Source organism: Aulonocara sp. 'chitande type north' Nkhata Bay, linkage group LG5 (genome assembly GCF_057382095.1).
Source record: "Aulonocara sp. 'chitande type north' Nkhata Bay isolate Kocher_YH1m ecotype deep benthic linkage group LG5, A_spYH_male_GT1.1, whole genome shotgun sequence".
Taxonomy (NCBI): domain Eukaryota; kingdom Metazoa; phylum Chordata; class Actinopteri; order Cichliformes; family Cichlidae; genus Aulonocara; species Aulonocara sp. 'chitande type north' Nkhata Bay.
This window is the reverse complement of record NC_141348.1, coordinates 43,436,087-43,463,093: the sequence shown is the minus strand read 5'-3', so window position 1 is coordinate 43,463,093 and position 27,007 is coordinate 43,436,087. Positions and strand designations below refer to the sequence as shown.

General features: G+C 45.0%; 1 protein-coding gene across 4 annotated transcripts in view; it reads left to right on the top strand.

Moving 5' to 3' along the window:
* Positions 1 to 27,007, top strand: part of pcbp4 (poly(rC) binding protein 4) — a 210,355-nt gene that overhangs the window by 57,653 nt on the left and 125,695 nt on the right. For all 4 annotated transcript variants that reach the window (XM_086293746.1, XM_086293744.1, XM_086293748.1 and 1 more), the window contains one exon: positions 26,899 to 26,937. The gene's annotated coding sequence lies outside the window, so the exon portion shown is untranslated. The remainder of the gene's footprint in view (positions 1 to 26,898; positions 26,938 to 27,007) is intronic.

Genomic DNA, 27,007 nt, shown 5'->3' with positions numbered 1-27,007 from the left:
TCAGTGCGATCTAATCCTGACGTGAACTGGGAGGAAAAAATAGAGCCGGATTACAACTGATGAGTCACTGCGCCGACGGCAAACGACTCATCATTTTTGGCTAACGCTGCATCCGCCACATTATGTCATGAAAGTAAAACAAACGAGGGGATCGTCAGCGTTATTAGCACGAGTGTTGTAAGTGGCTGGATAAATCCACGGCTTCAGCATTAGTAAATTAAATGCAGACATAAGATGAACGATGTGACACGATGATAAATGCGAAGCACCGACGTAAACGGGTTTACTGTCCCTGCACGCATTCAGTCGTATCTGTTACAGCTCCGTGAACGCTTCAGTGTTTAGAACGTGCAACAGAGTCGCTTCATTCTTGCTGCTGAGTTATTGGGTTCTGCTGTTAATTATTTTGAACAGATTTAATTGCAGGGAGTTATTCTCCCAGTCAACTATTTCACAGAACATTTAATAACCAGAGTCTTTAATTTATTGGTAATAAAACTGGGTGTCACAGTTATCTTATAGTGGTTCTGTTTGAAGTAGAAAGTTGAGAGGGTGGTGCAGTCTTAGCCAACGCTGCACGTCCCTGGAAACATCCACCCGGGCGTGGCTGGCGAGGGCAGCAGTCTAAGCTGCCCAGACTTCAATCTCTCCGGCTCATGTGTGCTGTGCCAGCCTGTGAAACTAGCAGCCAGTATTGTTTTGATTAAAGTCGCACACCTCGTTCTGATTGGCTGATTAGACATGAGGCAGTTTGTGGTCTGATTGGTGGATTCTTCTTCAGCTGTTTCAGCTGCTTAGACTTGTTTCCCTCTCAGATAAAAGATGCTCGATACACCAAATTACCCCAGATCCTCCGATGCAGGCCGGTGTATCTGCACACAGAGCAAAGTTCTGTATGAACGCGTGCAACGGCTAAATGTGTCCTGTACTGTAAAAGTGCTCTTTAAATCCATCGATTCCCCCTCCAAAGACAAACTGTGCAGATTCTGGAGGAACTGATGGCGATTGCTGCCTGTTTGCTATTGTTGCCATGAAGACGGTGCTCATGGCTCATTGTAACCCAGAAACTTAAACCTAATCAGACACTGACCACGGTACCAACACTGACACGTTCGTATTGGGGGGAAAAGCTGTAAACCCCTGTAACTCATAAAAACAGGAAACCTGCATCACACGTTTTGTTAACCGTCTGCATTTGAGGTCCAAACAGAGTTATTGGTCCTTACTGAGATTTTGGCCGTTTCAAACCGTGACCGCTGAAGTAAGATAGTCAGTATTTCTGACTTTGTAACAGACGCGTTGACTGTCCGTGCAAATGACGTCACCATTTTCTCTTTACAGTCCAGTTTGTGCCACAGAGACTGGCTGGTGGCCTCTGGAAGCCACCGGTCATCTAGGGAGAAGTGTGCGCTCCCCAGCTGGTTGGCGAGTGGCTTCTGGAGGTTGCTGAAGTGTACTCTTTGGTTCAGTGGCTTGTGGAAGTTGTGGAAGCTTGTGGAAGGCTCATAACTGAGATTTGAAAAACACAGATAGAGGTGATGTGGCTGCTGAGGCTGTGTGTGTGTGTTTGATGACGTGACCACACGTTTGCGTGTTTGCTGAAAGTGTGTGTCGCGTGAAATCGGGAGCACGATGATTATTTTTTAAAGGATCTGCTGTGTGTTTATGCCAGCTCGTGCATTTTGGATATTTGAGCGGTGAAAATGAGAAGAAACAGGAGGCGGCGCCGAGCGCGCTCAGGTAGAGACGCTGCAGGAAAGGCCCGAGGTCGCTGCTATATTCGTCCTGTCAAAGCGGCGCTGTGCGTTTACTCAGTTGGCACAAACTTATCGACTCGTGCTCGATGGATTTCTCATCCCTCTGTAGTTCGGGCCCTTCGAGGTCGCTGTATTTGGCCGGGAAAAGAGAGGCGGTTTAGACGTGGGGATCTGTGTTGCTGTTTAGGATAAATCCATGGTGTTGTGCAGCGTCATCGATGAATCTGCTCATCGGTGACGCCGTCTGTGCCCTCCTGCCAGCAGAGACAAAACCTGAATAAACGTGTAACACAGAGGAGGAAATCGAGCAGTGACTTCCTGTTGATCTTTGAGCCTGAGAGTCAGCGGCTCCCTGTCTGTAAGCGGCTTACTCTCTCGCTTTTATCCTTTCTTTCTCTCTTCGGTTTTTCCTTCTGTTGTGTGTCATCTTTTCTTTGGCCTGTTTTCCCCCTCTCAGTGTTTCTTTGGGCTTTTTCCCCTCCTGGGATTATTTCTGCAGACCAGTCGAGCCTGATGCAGATCTGCCTCAGTAAATCTTACATATTCCACCGTCCACTCACCTCCCACTCGCACTCTTCCTACGCTCTCTCTCTGCTTCGGCGGCTCGAGCAGAAACCTGCAGATATTTACTCACACATCCGCACATTAGAATCACAGATCTGTTAGCAGACGGGACGCGTTTATTACGAGCGTGTCACCATGTCAATAATGTTCAGAGTAATTTGCCTCTTGGTTGGTTTCATTTTCAGCTTGTGCAACAGAATCGCACAACTCTGCAAATTAATGAAGCGCAGCTGACGGAATTGATGGAACACGAGAAGCCGAATAAAAGCTGGAGGTGAAAGGACCCAACGTTTAACCGATGACTCGTTCAGCAGTGAAAGCTTGCGTTTGGCCTCGGGGCTGTCAGAGCGCGTCTGCAGACGTTGGTTTGTTTGTTCTGCAGCTTTAATGCAAAGCTGTCGGCTGATGTTCACACGTTAGGACTCTGAATGTGACAGCATGCTGGAGCAGTGTCGTCATGATTGCCTCACAACAGTAAAGGCTGAAAGCTGAATGCATACAGAGCGTCTCTGCAGCAGATATTTCAGGTATGAATCGGTAACGTCTGCAGGATTTTGCAAACAGCTGCAGTTGCAGACATGGTGTAGTCGATGGTGTCCTATTGAAACAAGCTGCATAAAGATTAGATGGTGAATCATGCAAAGCTGCTCCCAGAACAAAAGTGTGGAGCTGTAAGTCATTCTATAAAAGCTTTGATCTGATCCTCGAGGTTACTTTAAAATGTTTCGAATACAAACATGAGAACGGGACTGTGTCGATTTCCTGATCATGATCTGAATTAAGCCACGAGGAGTTAAAAAGGACGCACAGAGCCAACAGGTACACGTCTGAGAAAGTCTTTACACAAGTAGAAAATGTAAATCTATTGATACCTTAGAGCAGCGGTCTCCAACCTTTTTTGCGCCACGGACCGGTACCGGTCCGAGGCCCGGGGGTTGGGGACCGCTGCCTTAGAGGATAAAGATCAACTCTCCAGATGGTTCCTATGTGCATGTCAGGCTCCCAGACCTGTTTAGGATTCAGTTTAGCTCCATAGGAGGGATGTCAGGGTGTTTGGACACAGGTACGGCGCTAATTATGAGTCTGTGTCATCACAACGAAGATATGCAAACCTTCTAAAGGTCAGGTGGTCACAGGGCAGCCAGTGAAAACAAAGGAGGGAAGTTTGTAGGTGAAGGAACATAAACTGCTGCAGACATCACATCATCCCTCCCTCGTGTGTGTGTGTGTTTAGTTTCAGGCTTTGTGATTATGAAGACATGTCAGCTGGTCCTCACAAAGACACTGTGAGAAAGGGAAGGGTTAAAAACAGCGTGCATGTGTATCTCATACACATTCTGTGTGTGTGTGTGTGTGTGTGTGTGTGTGTGTGTGTGTGTGTGTATCAGAGATCTATAACCTGAACCGAGAGCACCGTCCCGTTAAAAGCTATCGATCGGGTCGTCCTTCTCCCCTCCCTCGTTCCATCTCGGTCTCTCTCGCTCTCTCTGCTCCCTCTTTAATCCTTTGTCTCTCGCTCCCTCTCCTCTCTCTGGGGTGGTCTCAGGTTCTCTCAATCATTACTGTATGGAGACAGAAGGCTGCAAGGAGGGAGATGGGGCTCATATGACCCAGCAGAAGGGACAGAGTGATGGAGGAAGGACGCGAGGAGCCGATAGCCGGGTCATGTGATAGTGTAAGTAAGTGAGGAGCAATAAGGATAAAAAAAAAAACCCAGATTGTAGAGAGAGGTGACTGAAGGTGGGGAGCAAGAACGGCCAAAGTTCGAGCCGGTAATTGGAAATAGGAGGAGAGAAGGATGTGCAGAACATACTGAGAAAGAGGAGAATGGTGAGGGGGATGATGGGAGTTGACAGGAGGGTGTAGGTGCTGATGGGAGTAATTTAACACTTCAGTTCGATTGGGTGTCAGCAGGGACCCCACGGTTCCCCTTCAGCCAGTCGGCTTCTCGTTCTTCACCCTCGACCTTGACTGGAACAAGTTTTAGTGATATTTTTGTCAAATCGTCTTTCGATATGACAAAAATCATGGACAATCCATAGAAAAGCCGCACCTGACTAAAAGCCGCAGGGTTCAAAGCTCGTGCAAAAAGTAGCGGCTTATAGCCCGACAGTTACGGTAGTTTGGGGCTTTATTTTGGGGAAAAAAATGTTTTTGCAAATGATACTTAACAAACTTCGGGGGGGGGGGCTCGATGTTAGCTAGTGTTACAGAAATGTTCCCAAATGTCACAGAGACGGGGGCGGTAAATGGGTGTCTTTATTTAGAGCAGCAGCTCTTTCGTGATGTAATTATCTCCTAGTTCTTCCTGTCCATTAAGGGATTTTTTTCTTTTTGGTGGGGGGTTGGGGGACTAGAGCTCCAGCTCATAGCTAATTCACTCATTAGTCCGATGCCAGCCATCCATTTCCTTCCACTTAGTGGCAACAGGCTTCCAGTCGTCCTTTTCCCCATCAAAGTTTTCCAGCGTCTCGCTCCTGCGGCCGCGACGAGATCTGTCAGTGAGGTCTGGGTCCACCCTGCCGTCTCCCTACAGAGGTCCAAGCTCCTCAGCCTTCCTGTAAGGGAGACCCAGACTCACTGTGGACGATGCTCAATCAGCCACTTGTATCCGCAGCGTCCTTTTTACCTCCCGACCCCAGTCCAGGGTTGGGATGTAGATCAGATAGATCCTCCACGTTCCCTTCACTCGTGAATGAGAATCCTGAAATGCTCGAGGAAGCATCTCTCTGCAAACCCAGAAGCAGCAATAAAGCGTTTCCTGGCACGCACAGAGCACAGCATTAATCAGCAACAATTTAATAATCACGCTTTTGAATGTAGTGAAACCTGTGCTGGTTCCAGCCTCTTAAATCTGAAGATTTCTTTGTTGTATGACTGCAGATTGTAATTTTTAATTTAACAGGGGATCTGAAGAAGACACCTTGGGATGTGAAAAACTGGAAATTTAGGCTATTTTTGACATTCTGGTGATAAAATGAAGAATAAACCAACTGGCAAAATGTGCGTCCCATTAATCAATAATGATAAAGGAAGAAAGCGCTTTATTCCTCGACTCTACTGTTGGCAGGATTCGGATTTATTTTTTCCTTTAATCGCTTCCGTTGAATCGTATCCAGAACCCTCGGTGGTCAGAAAAAAGAACAACATGCACAACTTTCCAGAATAATTTCAATGAGCTGCAAATGAAGATGATGTCGTGCATTTCTTTTCCTCCTTCTTTGGTGAATAAAGAATAATCAGATGCTCGAAAATGCTTTTTCAATTATCAGAATTGTTGCAGAATAATTTTCTGTCAATTGAATAATCAGTTAATCAGCTGCTTGTTAACTGAAAACATGCTGGGGAGGAGTCTGCTAATGACCAGCGTGAACATGCAAGCGATGAGTGTCTACGTGCTAATAGGAACCTGATTATTGTTGGAGGGGAAAAGTACTACAACACACACACACACACACACACACACACACACACACACACACACGATTACATGTACTGCAGCAACAGTAGCTGGATCTGCAGCTGTCTAACTGAAGGACATGTTTAAGTGCTCATTAAGCTGCGTTAGTCAACCCAGCCATTACACTGCCATCAACACATCACCTCAGTCCGAATTATGAGATTTGACATGTAATTTCCTGTGTGTGTGTGTGTGTGTGTGTGTGTGTGTGTGTGTGTGTGTGTGTGTGTGTGTGTGTGTTTCTTTTGATCATGAAATGTAATCTCCGCCGAGGTGACCTGCCGAGCTCGAATCCTCCTCGCTGTCACTCAGCTGAACAGAAAGTGGAAATGGGAGCTTTGTGAGGATGGGGACTCACTTCTCACTTCTCAGAACAGCAGAGCTGAGATGATCCTTACATACAGTCTTCAAACCAAACATGTGACGTTCAATGATCCACATGTCCTCTAGTTCATGTAGTTTAGCTCTTTGAGTGCAGGCAAAAATGACTCCTAACCGATTAACACTTGATGTAACAACATTACACCTGGTGTGTGTTGTTTCCGTCCATCCTCCACACGTCTGACACCGGGCTGAGTTTGGTTTCATGTGAACAGAAGAACAAGAATGATCTGCAAAATGCAGTAATGTAACGAGTGCAGTACAGTCCCAGTCCTGGCTGTGATTTTAATATCGACATGATGTGGAATCGTCACCTTTCTTGGCAAGAACAGAACATCTGAATATTTGTGAAAGAAGAATTTATTGGGAGGAGCATTTACTCCTTTATTTAACTCCAGGAAGTAGCAGACATGTCTTTGTGTTGGAGGCAGGCATTCGCAATAATAGTAATAATGATAATACTGTATACTTTATTGATCCCCATTCACTCAGTGAAGCAGTGGGCAGCCACCAATCCAGCGCCCGGGGAGCAGTGCGTAGGGACGGTACCTTGCTCAGGGGTACCTCAGGGTAGCCGTTCAGTGGATTCGAACCCCCGACCTTCTGATCATGGGGCCACCTAATAATTTAAAAGTATTACAGGACACAGAGAGCAGTCCATTTTTTATTTTGTTGATCCGGACTTGCTCCAGGACGCTCTGACAGCCATCACACGTTTGATCTTTCAGTTTAAAAAAGTTCTAAAGTGGATCTGAATTCATGAGTGTGAACAGGCATGATTTCTGCTGTTAAAACATATAAATGTACATCATGCTTAAAATACGTTGTTTTCATTCAAATCCTGCTGTTTGTTTTCCATTTCTGTTGTTGTCATTCAAATTCTGTGGTTTTATTTAACCTGCTTGAGTGTTTTATGGCCGACTCCGAGCTTCTCTTTGTTCTGTTCTTCAGAAGCTGCCTTTCAGTCAAGCTGACCAACCAGTGTCAAAGACCCAGCATCATCTGCTGGTTTTTATTGGAGGAAATTTGGTACTAATACGCTCATATTGCAGTATTTCACACTGTGTTGGACATTAGATGAAGGAGACAACCACCCTGCAGCATTTCTGTTTCCAGACGATGAGTTTGACGCTCATCCCGCTGTGATAGCGTAGTTTGGGTGGAAACACGAGTAGTCCCAGGAATCCGCAGGATTTCAAAGGTCCCTTCAAACCTGAGTTTACTGCAGTTCCAAAGCAGTTTGAAGACCCGTGCAAAATAAACGACTCCGGTTCAGTGAGTGACGGTAATGAAGGACACGTCACAAAAAACACGTCATATGAATCTGACAACACAAAAACAACGGTGAGAGTTTCAAGCGCCTTCATGATTTCTGCTTCCCAAGAATATTGTCCCAATCAGAAATGTTTAGTCCTGCAAGCCCCGCCCACAAAGTTCCTGACTTCCTGTTTGAAAGCACTCTTGCTAGACAGTTTTGGGGGATAAATTAGGCTCTTCTCCATGAGTCTGTTCCAAGGTTTCTAGTTTTTGGGGGAGAACGGGATCTGAAATGTTTTTCTCCAACATTTTGCTATCAGTAACTTCCTCATGTGTGCCCGCCATACTTCTTGGCTTGAGAGGGTTTTTTCTGCTAAATCATTACAGAAATACATCAGAAGCTTAATGAGCTCACATTTCACCAAACTGAATTCATTCTGTGAGTTACAGCAAAACAGCTTACTGGAACGGTGCAGGCTGAACACGTCTTTCACAGAGTATGGTTGGCCGTGCTCTCTGAAAGACGTACTATAAATAGACTCAAAGCTCTCGCTAGCCTTACAATATCCATCCAGCTTATTCTTCCATCCACCCTTTCATCCAACCAGCTATTTTATGCCTCTTATCTGGTCCCAAGCTAGTCCAAACATCTGTCCCGGGGTCTCTCCCATCGTCCTGGACAAACGCCTCACTTAAGAAGCATCCTGATCAGATCAGATCGCAGTCGTAGGTGAGAGCAGGAATGTAGATTGAGCAGTAAATCGATGGCTTTGCCTTCATGATCTTCTCGCTCTTCACGCCAACAGACCAGGCTGCTCCTCGATCCTCGCATTATTAAGGTCGCAGTCCATAATGCAGCGCTCTCATTGAGGATGATGTTACTCTGGTACTTTGTCCATTAGGATCAATACTGGATGCTGTGGATCTTTCCTGATCCTCAGATGTGAGACACCCAGTCACTCACAGTCTTTAGGCTGAAAATTTTCTCCCTACAACAGAGAGCGGAAACCTTCAGCAGCCATGATAAAATGTTCACAGCGGTGGATATCTCCTCCTGGTTAAATGAGCCGTTCCTGAACGAGTCTGTGATGTCGATAAGTCCTTGGATTTGAGGGCAGAAACTGAGAAAGGAGGAAACGGCTGAACTCGGCTTGACTCCTTCAACTAAAGGCTGGTGAATTTTCATGCACGGCCTTAAGAATCAGACTCCTGATCTAAGTCACGCGGCCGCCATCACCAGCAGCCCCGAGCTTAATTTCATGGCCTAAAAGTAAGATTCCATCCGAGTTTATAACAAGACTATAAACGTGCATAAACAGTAGATGGGTCTGCATCCTGCTTTGTTGTTTGGTGCTGCGGGCTCATGCGCTTCAGAACATCTGAAAGATAAGGCGAGGAAAAAGAAGAGGAGCGAGAAACAGGGGCACTCTTCACTAAAAACATTTCTAGAGACGTCTGCAGTTCAGACGCTAAAAGAGGAAGTAAATTAAATATAACACTCTGAATGAGCAGGATGAATGGAAAGGGAGGGGCAAGAGGAAGCGAGGAAGAAGAAAGAGAGGATGTGTGACGTCTGTGCTGCCGTGTAAAAATAAAATGTGTCCAGTCACTCGGTCGAAGCGCTCGCCGAAAGCCAGCACGGCTGAAGCACGAAAATCTGAGTGCAGGCGAAATGACCGTGAACCCGGAGAGAGGAAGGTGACCCGGCGATTTATTCACAGTATACGAGCGCAGCGGACGCCACAGACCAGAACATAAGGAGGTGAAGTTAACGGTGTGAATGAGAGGGAGAGAAAGCAAAGGGGTGGAGGGGAGATGGAGAAACACAGCTGATAATAACTGATACTGTACACACTTTAATTACGTTTTTAATTTAAGCTACTCATTATCACAGTTCATCACTTACAATAAAATGAAAATCAAGTTTCTATTCAAATGTGCACAGATTTTAACTTCACGTGTCTCCGTCTGCTTGAATTTATCTTCATATATTACAGAACTGTTTTCACAGTTACGCAGTGGTGGAAACATAATTATGCTCAGAGGCAGGGGGCTTTTTTTTAGATGAAGTGCTGCACTAATCAGGAGCTGACAGACTTTAAACACATCCATAAAACATTTTAATAATCCTGTAGTCACTGCAAGTCACAAGACTCACATGTTTTTTCTACTTCCTCAACCAGCCAAATGTTTCCTCCCAAAACCAGCAGTTATCCAGCACAAGTGATAACTGGATTTTCAGAGAATAACCATATCGCAGACGCACGTCTAGACTCGGCATTTTAAAGCCTCAGCTTTACCGTGTTGACTGCCAGAAGTAACTATATTTAAACCACAGGGTGGATTAACCACAGTTGATGTTGGCAAGATTGGTTACGAACCTGCATCCTTACAGATGAAACGTATCCTTACATTAGAAGTATTTGTGCCAGAGCGTCCATGGCTGGGACAGGATCTACTCCTGGAGAATGAAATGCATGCTTGGTTAGTGCTGCCTTTCTGAGCCCAGAACACTCAATAAACCTTTAAGAAAAGGGTAGGATCCAAAGAATTAAGAAAATTTCATCCACCAGCACCCACCTGGACCCCAAACATCCTCAAGCCATGTTATCCGGTCTTTAAGGCTGTCGTCATTAGCTGTTTCCAGGTCCAAACTCGCTTCAGGTCCCAAAGTCAAATGAACACTGTGACATCACTGAGAGTTAAAAACTGTCTAAATTCTTTCATCTTTAATAAAATGATCGATTAAGTTTAACATCCAGGCATCCATGAAAACAGAATTTATGATGTTTAATGGAGTTAGAAGTTAGCAGGAAGTTAGCTCGCTAGTTAGCTAAACATGATATAGCATGTTCTGACTGAGAGATTTCTGAAAAATTCAAACGTACAGCTCTGCTATCACTTCCAACATAAATGAAGACAGAAAACTAAACAGCAGTGACGTTTGTAGGGTTACTGAAGTTGGGCTAGCTGGTATATAATGATGTGCTACGTGATTGCTAGCGACACAGCTATGTTAGCATAATATAAACACAGTGAAGCTGGAGGATGAACGCTAACTTTTTTCCACTCGATAAAAGTTAACGTGAGGGTTCCCGATGGTCAGGAACAAATGTAATCGCATGGCAGGATGCTGTAAACGGACCAAACTTCAGTCAGGAGAACAACTGAGATAATCCATCCACAATACGAGGTTAGTCATTCATATACTGCTGCTGGGCTGCAGCTACATCGTAAGGGTTTAAACACTGAGCTTTAAAATGAACAGTGGTGGTAAAAACCGATGGAGGCTGACAGTGATCACTGACTGTTTTTAGGGGCTTGTTGAGATTAAATAGAACAAGATACAAAACATTAAAACATATTAAAAACACAACAGCCTTAATAAACAGAGAGTAGTTTGGACCCAGAAGCAGGATTCATTCGTCATCAATTAAAGACCGTATTGGTCAGACAGCAGATGGCTAGCAGTTGAGTGACCACGCTTCCAACTTCACGTCAATAATAACAATAAACTATTCTTATAAGATGCATAATGTAAACATGCTCATTTAATGGTTGAAGTTGGGCATTTTAACATGGGGGTCTGTGGGGATTGGCTCCGTTTTGGAGCTAGCCTGAAGAGGTCAGTCAGTGTAAGTGGCTAAACATACAATGAAAACATTTCATTAGGCTCAGTGCACATTGATATCAGCCTGGAAACAGATCTAAGCATCAACAGCTGTGTGCGTTCTCCATTATGACTAAATAGAACCAGTGTTTGGCTTTAGAAGACGATGATGACATATGTTCTTCTTGATTATCTTCCATCTCTGTTTCACGGCTGCTTTCATTGGATAAAATATCATCATGAGAGAATTTCTGTTTGCTCTCATGTGTTGTTTATTTGCAATATTGAATACAATTTATTGCTTTTTCTTCCAGAGTGGTTTTGTGACCTGATCGTTCTAAACCTATAGATTCTGGCTTGAGGCGCTGTACTGGCACTTGGAAATGCTGGGCATGGAAAGTTGAAAGATTTTCATTGCCACTTTTCTGCTCACAAAGTTTCCTCGAGAATGAATTTCCACCAACTACCCGACTCACATAAATGTAAAAACTTTCACTTTTTAATGTGTCCTCTGGCTTTTTTTTGTGCAAATTCAGAGTTTTTGTCTGAGGGCCATTTGGTTATGTGGAGATAGTACTGTGTGGATTTATCAAAGCTTTTACATTGAAAACAGCTGCCTCCTGGTGCTGGAAATAAAGCTGACAATAGCAGAGAGACTCAACCATATGGTTAATTTGAGGGTCCCAAAGTGGCGAGCTGAAAATGGAGTTAAGCAGAGCCGACGGGGCTGGGATCATTATTCATAATCAGCAATAACAACGCACGAGCTATTCACACACTGATGATGTAAAAGTTCGTTTTGTTTGTCAGCGTTTGTGTCGTTGCTAAAGCTTTTTGTGCAGCCTTTATAAAGCTTGGATGGATCCTAGACTGTAACTCTAAAATATCAGTAACTATACCCTAAATTGTATTTAGAGTATGGTTGGAGTTTACAGTAATTTGCTGCCATTTTTATTTATAATAAGCTTTCCGTAAGTTAAATTTGCAGCAGTTCTGTGATTCAGCTTCAGCAGGGCCGTTAAAATTTCCTCTGCCGTTGGTCAGTTATTCTCTGGTTTCAGTTTACAGCCCATATTTTGCCACAATCATTCTGCCAATTACAGCCATCTGCTGTATAAATGTACTGCAGTATCTTACAAAATATTACTGTTGAAATATGTGTTAGTTGAATTGTAGGGGCCCTTCTTTTTCTCCGTAGAGGACGTGATATTAAGTGTGCAGCTACTGCAGTGTGTGCTGTGCATTAGATGGAGGAGGTGCACAGAGATATCCACAGGCAGGAATGATTTCCTGTGTCATTCAGTGGTGCATTATGGGTAATCTCTCACTGAGTGAGCTCCTGTGACTGGCCAGCACGTCATGGAGTAGGTGGGAGGTGTTGTCCAGCATCGTCCTCATCTTGGACAACATCCGCCTCTGCGACACCACCTTAAGGGAGTCCAGCTCCGTCCCCGTAGCGTTACTGGCCGTGCAGATCAGTTTATTGAGTCTGTTGAGATCAGCAACAAGTCAGTGGTGTAGTGGGTGAACAGGAAGGGGAGAGGACGGGCCCTTGTGGTGTCCTGGTGTTGCTGACCACCTTAATAGAGACACAGCGACCACAAATATTGTGATCTTCCTGTCAGGTAATCGAGAATCCAGGACACGAGAGAAGCATCCACCTGCATCGCTGTCGGCTTATCACCCAGGAGGGTCAGCCCGATGGCGCTGAATCCACTGGAAAAGTCAAAAACGTGACCCTCACAGTGCTGCCCGGCTGGTTCAGATGGGCGTAGATACGATGATGGCGTCCTCCGCTCTGAGGCGGGGTTGCTAAGTGAACTGAGCGGCGTCCAGATCTGGTTGTTTGTTCTTTATGTGTAAAATTATTGTTCCTCTGCTGTGAACATTAGTGTGACTCCTTAAAGCTGCTGTGAAAACTGCCCTCTGTAAAGTAGCTGAACTGCTACGTGATTTGTGAATCAGACACATCAGCCAATCATTGATTGTCTTTCAGTGTCTGACGTTCACACACCTGTGTTGCTGCTTGATCCTTAGTTCACTTCCAACATCTGTAGAAAGGACTCGTCTCCTTGGCAGGTGCTGACAGGAAGTGTCAGACAGACTTAGAAAAGTGTTGAATATAATTCTCAATTAGGCAGCTTTTCCTTCCACAGATGTCAGTGTGCAGCCAGCCTCCATGTGTTTGAGTCAGGCAGTGCTCGGACTGCTGCTCCCTGTCACTCGTGTCAGCGCTGCAGCCTGTGAACTCGTGCTAGCACCGTTAGCACCCCGGTCCTCCTCAGCAGGCAGCACTGCTGAAAGCACATCAGACCTGCTTCATTGTTATATGTAATTTAATGAGTTAATTTACAAATTATTCAATCAGTTTTACAATCGTCACTTTAAAAAGAAAATACAAATGTGCACACATAAAAAAAATGTCTCTCGTGTGGAAATCTGTGTGCACGACGTCCTAATAATCAGCGGGATGTTGTGATGCTATCGTGATGTGAACTCTGTATTACCTTAAGGTGTTTACAGATAACACCCAGATTATCTATATGCATGTTAATATAACCGAGAGCAAACAAAACAGGTGCTGATAAGATAAGATGGAAAATTGGATGAGCGGCTGATACAAAGGAGAGAAAGGAAAAGTCAAAGAAGGCAGAAGACATGAGACGAAAGTTTGACCTGATCCAAGTTTGGAAGAAGTGGGTTATTAAAAGTGTTCCTTCGTATGAATGATGGAACTAATAAAAGTCTTTGACACTGAGGTTCGAAAAGAGTCGAAAAAAGTGAATGAGCGGGAAAAGCGGGCCGGCTCTCCGAGCTATCGATCTGAGCAAAGTCAATCTGCCGCTTTCGTTTGACCTTGAAACAATGTCATTAACTCTGATGAGGAACAAGCTGGAAACAAACAGATAAGGAAGAAAACAATGATCGGTTATTAGCCACTTAGAGGTGGAGTGGGTAATTACGGGGACCAGGAGGCATACAGTGCTGCCAGGGCCAACCTGAGAAGAGGCATCAAGACTGCCAAGCAGCAGCACAGGAGGCGTATCGAGGCCAGGTTTGAGAACAACACAAACCCAAGGCAGGTCTGGGAGGGCATCAGGGCTATCACGGACTACAAAAGAAGAACACCATCACCCTCAGCCGACAGTTCTACTCTGGCTGAGGATCTAAATCTCTTTTATGCCCGTTTTGATAGGGAGAACACCGACCCTGTCCTGTCCCCTCTCCCCTCAACCGACCCTGCTCCGGTCCTGAGCACTCATGAGCTGAGGCGTGTGTTCCGGAGCATTAACACCAGGAAGGCGGCCGGGCCGGATGGAGTGCTGGGCCGGGTGCTAAAAGACTGTGCTGCGGACCTGGCGGACGTCTTCACCTCTATATATAACACCTCGTTGTCCTGTTCACTGGTACCATCCTGTTTCAAAGCAGCAACCATCGTTCCCATCCCAAAACAGTCAAATGTCACATGTCTGAACGATTTCAGACCTGTGGCACTCACCCCCATTCCCGCCAAATGCCTGGAGAGACTGGCCATTAAACACATCAGAGCTGCTTTTCCACCATCCCTGGACTCGCACCAGTTTGCATACAGGGAGAACCGGTCAACCGAGGATGCGATCGCCACAGTGCTGCACACATTACTGAAGCACTTGGAACACAGGAACACCTATGCACGGCTCCTCTTTGTAGACTACAGCTCGGCTTTTAATACCATCCGGCCATACAAACTCCGTCCCAAACTCCACCAACTGGGACTTAACTCCTCTCTGTGCAACTGGATTGTGGACTTCCTCACTAACCGTAGACAGAGTGTCAGAGTGGGTAAGAACACCTCTTCCACCCTTGTGGTCAACACCGGTGCCCCTCAGGGGTGTGTTCTGAGCCCTCTGCTATACACTCTCTTCACCCGTGACTGTATTTCCTCCTGCGCGTCCAATCTCATTGTTAAGTTTGCAGATGACACTACAGTGCTCGGACTTATATCCAACAATGATGAGACAAACTACAGGACAGAGGTGCAACAACTAGAGTCATGGTGCCACGACAATAACTTGGTCTTAAACACCAAAAAGACCAAGGAGATCATTGTAGATTTCCGGAAGAGGGGTCATAACAACCATCTGCCTCTCTTCATTGGCAGTGAGGCGGTGGAGAGGGTGAGCAGTTTTAAATTCTTGGGGGTAACTGTGACCGAGGACCTGTCCTGGGGCAACCATATCACCTCAGTTGTACGGAATGCCCAACAGCGCCTCTACTACCTGAGGAGACTGCGGAGCGCACACATTCCCAGATCTCTGATGTTGAACTTCTACAACTGTGCCATCAGCAGCGTTCTGACGTATGGATTTCTAGTGTGGTTCCCCAGCTGCACCAAGGCCGATCAGCAAGCACTCCAGCGGGTGGTGAAAGAAGCTGGCAGAATTATTGGAACAAGTCTGCCAGAGATCAGTAATATCTTCCCCACTCGCTGTCTGAGGAGGGTGCACAGTATCCTGCGGGACCAACATCACCCTGCGCGCCACCTTTTCCATCTGCTGCCCTCAGGGAGAAGGTACAGGTCTATACAGGCCAGAACATCCAGACTGGCCAACAGCCTGTATCCACAGGCTGTGAGGCTCCTGAACTCTCTGCCCCCCTCTCACGGACAATAACCATATCCAACTTCTTAATAGCAATGAACTGGTCTGCATTGGTGCATCATATCTTTATTCTCTTCCCCCCCCCCTGCCCCCCCCCCCTCTTTCTTAAATAGATAACTATCATATCTGATATCATATCTCACAGTACAATAATATTGAATGGGTTGCATTGTTGTATTTTGTCATGTTTCTCAGGTCTTTGTCTGAATTTCTACGAACATTATTGCTAAGGATTGTCTTATTGCATTGGAGTCACACTGGGTTAAATATGTACACTTGGGTTTTAAGGGGTATTTATTATTTTCTTCTTTTTTTGGGGTTGTATGGAAGCCCCAAACGCAATTTCATTGTTCTTGACAATGACAATAAATAAATAAATACTAAATACGGAGATTACGTCGCAGTAGCAGGTGAGACGCTGCCGCCGGTGCGTCACATTATTAGACGGGAAAGCACAGACTCATCTTTAGCTGCAACAGCAGGGTGGCGACTTTATTACTTAAATTTAGATTCAAGGACTCTGCGGTGAGAGTCGCTGCGCTCCAGCGCCACGACTGAGGGCGTAATTCCCCTCTAATTAAATGGAATTTCAGTGTGTTTCATTTGAAATGATAACAGAATTATTTTATCTACAAACACTTAAAGGTAAGTGCAGCAGAACGTGGGCGTAATGAGGCGTTTGTAGGAACAAAGGCATGAAATTTGAAGCAGTGCAGGAAAGGAAACATTCTGATAAAACGTTCGGCATAATTTGTTGGTAATTTTGCAGAAAAGCAAACAATCTTGTGGCACAAATATTATATACATGGTAATATACATATTATATCATAGGTATATGTTTCGCCTAACTACTAGATTTTTGTTTTTTAAGGGTAGTCGAGCAATAAAACATCCATAATAGACACAAACATCATGAATATTAAGTACAAAGACTCACAGTGTGGTGCAGCATATTTCTAGTGTGCCTACCTTTACAAAGCTAAATATAATAAAACTGTAAAAGGGATGAAACAGATGATTTAGTGACAAAATGGATGAAACAAAAACAACTGGTAGCTGAATAAAACGATGCTGTTGTAATTATTGATCTGTTCAATACTGACGACACATTTTAAAGAGACAAACCAACAATTTAAACTTGTCCAGTAAGAAAGAAACATCTGTCGAAAGCCTTTAAATGTCTCGACTAACCTGCTCTGTCTTTGTGTGGAGCATCGGGCATGCAGACCGGTCTACAGAGTCGTTCTGTGACTCGTGTTTTTCATTTGTCCTATTAATTGTTAAATGTGCGACTCGGAGCGCAGGAAGCAGCGGCGGTTTAAACGGCGCCGCAGTCGGTGTCCTCTCTGAGGTGACGGCCGGCTGTCTGACGGATGAACGCTCTGCTGTTCCCTGTGGTGCCGAACCACCGCGTGTGACGGCTGCACGCCACACGGACTGGCTGTCCCGTTCGTGTCTGTGGGACTTTCACTGGAGCTGTGCGTTAGAGCCGAACTGTAACCTCAGCCTCTACCAAACAAACAGCAGCTGGGCCAAATTCAAAAATCTTAGACTCAACGCTGTTTGTTCATTCTGACTGTGTGTTTACTTATTATGTTTGATTATTAAAATCGTGGATTACGGCGTTTTTAACCCTGAAACATGGCTGACGCAGCTCTGTTCCCAGTTACAGTTGAGTCTTATTCTTACACAAATAAAGGGGAAAATCTGGAAACACCGCAGCGCTCCGTCTCCTACAGTTCACTGCAGCCTCTTTCATCATCAGTAAGCCGCAAATTCTGGGCTGTGCTTTTATCCTGACCACAGAGGAGCGTGTCTGTCTGATTTAGGTTCAGCTCAGAATTAGTCTCCATTTGTTGGTCTGATGAGCATTAGAGCAGTCTCCAAGCAAATGCTAGACTGGTGCCGTTGGCCTGCCTGTTCCTAAAACACATAACAGCTGGATATATCCACACTTTGTTTTTTTATCCTCCATATGTGTGCATGTTGTTAGCTCTGCAGACTGCCAGTGAAAGGTTTCAATCTACATGACCCACTTTTAAAAAGGATTAGGAGGAATTCACCACTATGTCACTTTTTAACACGGTGTTTCATAAAATGGTCACAAATATAATATATAATAAATACAAATGTATATACACACAGAAAATGTCCACAGTGAGGAGGCAAAGCTACATCTGACAGAAACTCAAGCTGGTCCTCAAAGATGGAAGCAAAGCGTCGCACAGCCTCTCGCTCCGTCTTTGAAAGCTGCCCGAGGGAGGAGGGTCTACTTACCAGCGTGACTGCTGCTGGGCCTGTGCACGCACGCACGCACACACACACACACACGCACGCACGCACGCACGCGCACGCACGCACGCACGCACACACACACACACGCACGCACGCACGCACACACGCACGCACGCACGCACACGCACACACACACACACACACGCACGCACACACACACACGCACACACACACACACTTTAGCAGACCTGCTGTCTCGGTCATGCAGACAACCCCATGCATATTCCCACCCGTTTCATCATTGGCCCTCTTAGGACTTATTGATTCTTATAGCGCTCCGTGTGTGTGTGTGTGTGTGTGTGTTTCATTTAAGTACCTTCTATTTAGAAATGCGTTTGTAATTTGTCGCCTTCTCTCCGCTGTAACTGCTTCCTCGGTTCCTTCTTCGTTTCTCTCGTCGTCGATCGATATCCTCACTGAGCAGTTCAGGCTGCTTCGACCTGCGGCTTCACCGTGGTAACGTCTATTGATTGCATCGACTAATTGGAGTTTAAAGTCGACCTCGTTGTCGTCTTCCCAGTTTTCCCGGCCGTCTGTGAACCATGTTGGAGTATCTGTGCCGTGGAGCAGTGCAAGCGGAACCTGCTCAGTGATTTTTGCTAGCAGAGCTTCAGTTGGAGTTTCATGTTGAGCTGAAGTTTGACAATCTGCAGAGAGAAACTACAGAAACCACAGCGATCCAGCAAACTTTTAACGGGATGGGGGGGCTAACAGCTGTGTCAGTCAGGACCAGACAAGTAGGCATGGGTATCGTTTAGGTTTTATCCGAAAATGGGTCCAAAAACCTCTCATGTTCAGCTGTTTTTTTGTAAAAAGATAACAATGTTAGCCTTTTCTGCTGCTATGGGGCATATATGGTATCACTCTTGGCTGGAAGCAGTGCTTAAACAATGGAAAAAACACCAACTTTGTCCAAAAACCTCTCATGTTTAGCTGTTTTCCACTTTTTCTTTGGTCATTTTAGCCTTTTTGGCCAGGGTGAAGGGAGTACCTGCCATCAAACAAGAAGACAGCCGCATGTAGCTATGATGATGTTTGCTAGTTCACCTTACATGCATTAATGTAATAACGTGGTTAGCCTACTCAACGTAAATTACACACGAACAACATGAAGCTACTCACACAGAGAAGAACGGCTGCTGCTGCATCATCATCCTCATCATTCCTGCTACACTGGCAGGGCTAGGGGCCAGGACTCTCCTCTTCGGGTTTTTGGGGGATGTTGCTCTGGGTCCGATAACAGGCACCACACCCGCAGTAGATGTGCTCGGTGTGAGGTCTCGCAGCAAGCTATCAAATACGGCGCATTTCTCGGCTTTTAAAAAAACGCTATGCGTCGCCAGGTGTTTCATCGGATTCGAGGTGTTGCCTCCTTTGACAGTATCACAGTATCAGCTTAAAGCACTTGTTGCTGCTGAGTTTGCATCTTTTGCTGTGAAGTACAGCCAGACTTTGACCGCTTCGCCTTGGGCGTTTTTAATCTGTAGCTCTGCTCTAAAAGAACGCACGTACCAGGACCCGCCTACTATCCTCGGAAAGGTAAAATGATTGGCTAGAATCTAAAGTGTATCACAGCTCAGGAAAAAAAAGCACCGAAATAAAGCACCGAAATGTGCGCTGCTTTTCGGTCTGGTTACTACAGTTTATGACAGAACCGGATACCGGTACCCATCCCTACAGACAAGTCATATCACACCTGCCAGGTATCGCCGTCATCACCATGTGAGCTGGTCCCTGTACTCAGTCGATGAAATCAAGGAGGGATTTCCTGCTTCAAACGTGAAGCCACATGTCGGGCCACAGATGTCTCGCTTTAACACACAAGTGTAGCAGCGTGTTAGCATGTTAGCGCAACATGCTAAGCACTGCCACCTGCACTTCAGCTGATGAAAGCATGAGATGAGATGTGGAGAAATAAGAAGTCGAATTACAAAGAAACAAACACAACTTTTCATGTTGTTTCCACCTGATTCTCCAGCTTTGAAGTCGGGAGAACGACCTCCACCAGCTGCTCCACGTCACACCAGAGGATGGCTACATGCATGAATTACTCCTGCAGCACAAAAAATATTTGTGACAGAAGAAGGTTTTAAGGAGGTACTTGGTTGTTGGCTTTAACTTTGACTTGAAGGAATGTTTTTGCCTTCAAAGCGTTTCGGCGTCCGCTGTCATGAACACCTGATGAGGTCATCTGTGACATCGGTCTGCAGCTCTCCACCTCCTCCTCTCTGCCTGCTCTCTTTTTTCCCAGCACAGTTTCATCCACCTTTAGGGAGCTGTTGAGAAGTGAACTCCTCCACCCTCCAGTAATTATACAGTCCTGTGCAAAGCTTTGAGTAATGAGGCTCTTTAAATTTATAGATTCTTTTTACATACAACACTATCAAGGAGGTGTCTGATTGTTCCAGATTTATCCTGCGGCATGTCGGCCGGTCGTAAAGAACTATTTCTAGCGAGTCCTGAAATAGACGATATGATCCCCTCAGAGTCCTGATCAGAGTCCAGATCCCGGCATTCCGGAGCCAGTCTGGGATCACGAGAGGTTCTGTCTGCTGTAATATTCATAGATGAATGTTCTTGAACTTCAATGACGCACCTTTTATAACCTAAACCCTGCTTAGTCGCATCGTCACGTCACAGAGGAGTCATTACTCATGTTTCAGTCTCATGTCACTTGTGATTGGTTCACACGATCATGATTGTTGAGTCATGAGTGATGATTATAAAACAGACGCGTCCTAGGTGCTGGGAACCTCCTCAGAGATTTTGGTCCATGTTGGGATGATAGCATTGCACAGCTGCTGCATGACGAGAATCTCTCCATCCACCACAGCTCAAAGGTGACACTGTGGTCCTGGAGGGATGGACGTGGTCAGCATCAGTACTAGACTGAGTAGGCTGTGTAGGGTAGGTAGGACGCTCAGCTGGTACCACGGGGCCTCCTCTGACCCTCCTGAAACACTCAGACCAACAGCCAGGCCACATTCAGCCACTTAAATCATCTTCCTTCCTTATTCTGAATCCCAATCTGAACTTTAGCAGGTTTTCTTGACCAAGTCTGGTTACAAATTTGTGTTAACGAGCAGACGACCAGCTGATGGATGTAGGTGATGCTTTTTTCTGTGACGCTGCTTTATACTTGGTAAACTTTGTTCACCCTCGTTTCTTATTAGTTTCTGGATGTTTGCTGGAATTAAACCGTCTACGTTTGTGAAAGTCTTCATAAAAGAGAAACCTGCATGGCTCGGTGTGCGTGCACTGTGGCTCGGAGGGAAACGGCAGGTCTGTGTCGTGCAGATAAAGCAGACATCTATAGAAATGCTGCTTGAGTGCAGGACTCGTGCTGTGACTGCGTGTCCTTTTTTGGGTGGGTAGAAGCAGCTCCACTTGTTACTAAGTGCCCTTAAACAATATGCTTCATTATTTCTGGGCTCCGGCTGTGATGAGTGTTTTAATAGCAGTAGAATTAAAAAGGTAGATTTTTATTACCAGCCGGCCCTTGTTAGTGATCAGAAAGCTTTCTGTGGATATTATTCTTATCAGACGCAGCCGAACACTCATTTAATGTGGGCACGTATTTAGCTGACACCCTAATACTTGTCTCATTATGCAGGCGAAGCATCGTTCATTTGTTTTTCTGGAAGCCTCCACGTGTTTTCTCTGTCGGCAGCTTCTTTTTACATCCGATTACAAAGATGCTCCTTTTTTCTGCTTCGTTAACCTTGAAAGTGTTGAGTAAATATTTACCGTTAGTTAATATTTTTATTTCCTGAGAAAGACAAACAGGGAGATGAAGGGAGCTGGATTTGGGAGCTTTGCTGTTGTTTGGTTTGGTGTTTAAAACGTGCCGATGACGACCGATCTTCGCGCTCTGATTGACACTCGGTCCACTTCTGTGACCCTGAAACTGCATTTGTGTTTATTCCTCCTGCTTTGGGGACGTTTTCAGGGGTAAACAGGTTTCATGGCACCGCTAGGACTGTGGTGTTATTAAAAGAAGGAATCTGCAACAAGTTTGTACAAAACCAGCTGCAAAACAAGCTCCCAGAGTAAGCTTTCAGATTGAGGTGTCATTAGGACACCTGTGTGCAGACACTCAATCTGCCTGTTTGTTTCTGGGTCTGTGAAATGAGCCACAAACAAACTGGACGGAGAAAATGTGATCACACATTAGCTGTGGGTAATTGGCCAGTTTAATGGCAGTTTTCACCTCCCCATGTGCTATTTTCCTTTCTCTTCTTTTTGTTGTTACCTCCTACCAGCAGGGCTTTATAGGAGCAGGGATACATATCTGCTTTGAATTGGTTTAATGCAGAGATGTCAGGCATGTGGCAAAGTTAATAAAGCAAATATTTTAATAAAATGTTCGACTCCAGGAGTGGAAGTGTCAATCTCCAAAAGTTGTTTGAGTCGTGAGGAAATAAAATAATTCACTCTGACGAGTAAAGCGCTTTACATATCCAGTCATCCACACATTCACACACTGGTGATGGCAGCTACATTGTAGCCACAGCCACCCTGGGGCGCACTGACAGAGGCGAGGCTGCCGGACACTGGCGCCACCGGGCCCTCTGACCACCACCAGTAGGCAACGGGTGAAGTGTCTCGCCCAAGGACACAACGACCGAGACTGTCCAAGCCGGGGCTCGAACCGGCAACCTTCCGATTACAAGGCGACCTCCCAACTCTTGAGCCACGATCGTCTGTTGGAAGGATTCTCCATCAGATGACAAGCTTCTCCTTAAAAGACATGTTTCTCGTAACAGTGCAAACTGCGTGGACTCCGCCTTCTTTCTGAGCTGATGTTGTTCTCTTTTCAAATTACAACAAAACATTCGTTCACAAGGAAAAACTTCCTTTTAACAGGAAGAAACCTCCAGTAGAACCAGGCTCGGGGGGGGTTGATTGTGTTTTCAGTTTATAAACACAATCAACCTTTATTGTAGATCAGTGCATGAAATATGAATGTTTTTATTGAGTCACGCTGTGCAAATATGACCAGTGTTAAACTACAGTATCTTTACCTGGTGTAGGTAGAATTTATGAGCTTCATATTTGGTCTGTGAAGCTGTAAAATTGGTAAATGTGACTTAAGAAGTCACTGATGAGCTCTTAGCTCTTAAACAACAGTTTTTAATAAACCTTTTAGAAAAAAAAAACGTCTCCCCGTCGCCGCCGCATTCACCGCCTCGATTGGCGGTCGAGAGCTCTGAGCAGGTTCATGTTAAAGCTCAGTTTCAGTGTTGGTGTGAGCTCCTGATAGGGACCAGGGCCGGGTTTTAGTGCCTCCATGTCTCAGATTAAACTGACAAAAATTGAAATAAACATGAGAAAATTTCATTTTATTGTTACTTTTTCCTCTAATATTTTTCAGTAAAGCGTTTTTTCACACTTGGTTTTAGCTTAATATAGCTGACTCTAATAACCTTTATTCATGAAAGGCCCTCCTGCTGGGTTCAGGATGAAGGGTGTGTGTTCTTTGACACAAGTGTTTCTGTGGTAAAAGGAAACAAAACGAGCAAATGTACAATTTGTGAAAGAAACTTGGAGGGTGGTGGTTTTTACCGGAGAACAGTCAGCGTGAAGTCGCCCAAAAACCCAGTGAGTGCCTCTCTCTGTCCAGTCTTTGCTTTCGTGTTACAGGAATGTGAACACCGAGCTTTTGAGAACTCGCTGCCTAATTAGACTCCCTCCATTCTCCTCTAATGGGGCCTGATTTTTGACACTGAAATATAGACGTGTAGAATCAGCGTGTGTGTGTGTGTGTGTGTGTGTGTGTGTGTGTGTGTGTGTGTGTGTGTGTGTGTGGTACGGGTCAGGATCCTCACAATGTGTGCGATGTTGGTCGGAGAGATGGACAGGAGGGCTGCCGTCCCCCTGGACCTCATTATAGCTCTGAAGGGAGACGCGCACACGTTTAACAGCCGACATCTGGAAAAGGGCAGAGGGCACACGTTGACGCGCTCACGCCGGCACGCGCGGCTACACCAGCACAAGTCTGAAAAAGGGCATAGAGGGCTTAAAAAGAACGAACACACACACAGACACACACACAATGAGCGGTGGATCATGCCCATAGCAGCCATACAGCAGAGTCCTGGGATTCCAGGATACTTTGTTCCTTCAGCCTCTGTCGTCTTTTAGTCTGGTCATCTCTCCCCCTGCAGTTGTCACAGTGTTAAACAGCTGAGTGTCCTCTCTGACATCAGACACGCGCCCCGCCTTAGACCGCCTTTACAGCTCACTCACACACACACACACACACACACACACACACAAACACACACACACACACACACACACTCACACACACACACACACACACACACACACACACACACTCACACACACACACACACACACACACACACACACACACACACATAAATTCCGTTCGAGTTGTTCCTCCCTGGAGTTTGTGTGAATGTCACGGCATGAAAAGCTCTTTGCTTTGGGCTCAGAAGCAATCTGTCTGCATTCGTTAGCAGCTGTTGCTTTGTGGAGGAGAACCTCGAGTTGATAATGGCTAAAAGTTGTGATTGACTTTATTCTGAGTGCACGAGGTTTGACCAGAGGTTTGGAAATTGCAGGTTTTGATTTGTTCTTTCACTGGATAAAATAAGAGCACTGGAAGCATTTGTGCTTTAAAATCATCTCTCCGGTCTATAAGGACTGAGTGTGAACACGGTCTGTGTGACAGTAAAATGGTAGCTGGTAGCTGGAACAAAGTTTAGAAATCCAAATCTACTCTAGTTTTTACATTTGTGTGACTGCAGGCTTCAGAGTGACGGTAGCTGTGCATGCAAAACATTAGTGAGACTGCCTCACGTCTCAGATACACTCAGCTGCCTGGAGTTCAGCTTTTCAGGGTTTTTGGTTTCTTATAAGTAACAAAGTAAAAAAAATTGTCAAAACAGTTTGATTTGTTCTGGTCTAAAGGAGTGCGTCTAGCACTATGACTGTACAAGCGATTAATGAAATAGAATATCTGTGCCCATGGTACTCCAGAGGTGACATTCCTCCTTATTAACAGTGCACGCTTTGAGTTTGCTGCATGGGACGATGTCGGTGTGTGTGTGTTCATGTTTGTAGCAGAGTGACCGGTGGGTGGAACGATTCTTCCACTCATGAATCGTCCCTTTGACATTTCCTCAGGGATTTTGTTCCTCCTGATCTTTGTACCTTTTTCTTCCGACCCTCTGAGGACTGGATGTCCGTATATAGGACTCAGTCTGTCTGTCACAAGGACTCAGCCCTGTTAGGACCTGTTCAGACGTTCTTAATGAATTTAACTTTGCATAAAGGTCTCGACTCGCATGTGGTTTGACACAGTTTCCAATATCCTGCCCTTTAGAACTCAGCTAAAGACCTGCAGCGAGTCTGCCATGATGCTGCCTGGTAATGATGTATTCAAGCCTCTCACTCGGTTTCTCGGTCATAGATTCAAAGACACGAGGTGCAGAATATTTCACCAAAACAGAACACCGGCAGTTATGACAGAAATAGATGCTGGTGCATCGTTACTGTCTCAAAAGTAACCGAACCAAGTGTAAGCCGTGGTACGCTGAACACTGCTTTTGGAGCTGTCCGAGGGTCTCTGAGGTCGGGATGGGTACAACTAATGAGGTTAGCACAATAATAAAAAACAGCATGTATAAAGATCAGTTTGTGTTCAGGCCGGCACCCAAAACACAAATATGCAAAAAGCTTCCAACTGTAAACTGACTCAGGGACATGAAGGCGTTTTTAAGGTTCTGCTATCTCTGGGTGCTTATGGTAGTTTTTACTTTCACTAATTACTTTTATTGTTAATTTCTATAATGATATAATTATAATAAGTATTAATAATAATAAAATAAGTTTTTTTGCTTAGTTAGACCTTTCTTCTGTCTGTTCTTACCTTCAGTTAACAAACAGGCCGTTTGCTCCTAACTCGCATTTTACTTTGTTTACTTTGGTTCAAGGTAAATGATGTGATGTCAGTGGCTCAGTACATTTTTATTGAGTGAAAACACCTTTTAAGCTGGGTGGGCGGAGCTGTCTGAGCCCCGCCCACAGTAAACGTCCACCAGAAGTGATGCAAAATGAGCATTATAGACAAAAAAAAGCATTTCCTGGCATGCAATTCAGAGGTGCAGTTTTGTAACAGTGCAGTTTCACAAAGAGCTTTTCTTTCATTACTAATGAAGCAACAGTCAGAATAAATGGTTTTAGTGGTGAGAACTGTTAGTTCAAGTTTATTCTAATCTTTCATTTATTTATATTTTTCTCTTTCTCTCCAAACGTTTTTCCTTCAGGTCAAAAAATATGAAAAATATTTTATATTTACAGTACAAAAATATGTGTGTGTGTGTGTGTGTGTGTGCTTCCACAGCTGTGGCTCACTGGCTTCACAAACTAATTTGTTAATAAACTGCATAAATGAAGCTGGATGTGGACGTCTGTGGGCTCGGTGTCTGTTGTGTGGGTGTCTGTAGAAAAACAGCTCAGCAGGAAGAGTTTAACAATCTGAGACGTGCAGCAGCTGTTTTATGCCCTTTAAATAAGATGTAACATTTTCTTTATTCATTCTTTTTTTAACTTCATGCCAGAAACTTAAAAAAATGTAAAATGAGGTCAAACTGAAGTCTACGTCTCTCTTCATCATCTGTAAATTTCTCTCGTAGCACAAATGTTTTCCAACAAGCTTTAGTGGATTTTGAACATGGATGCAGCAAAGCAACGATTTTCTTAAAGAGAAAGTGGAAACGCATCAGAAATCCACTAAAATAAAAGCTGTCAGTGAGCTTCAGAGGCTAGCTGGCCTCCCTCGTTTCCTATGCTAGTGCTAAGCTAAGCTAACTAGCTGCTAGCTGGTCAGTGTGTTTGTACTGACTTTAAATCTGGTCTCGTTTGAGCAGATGGTAATCAGAGTATCTTTTTCTGTTCCCACAGGTCTTCCAGGAATGCCACGCCCACAGATCTGAGCAGCAGGTCAGTGAGTGAAATCTTTCTATGCTTCAGCTGTTGTGTTAAAATTTATCGGTTTTATTTTACTGTATAA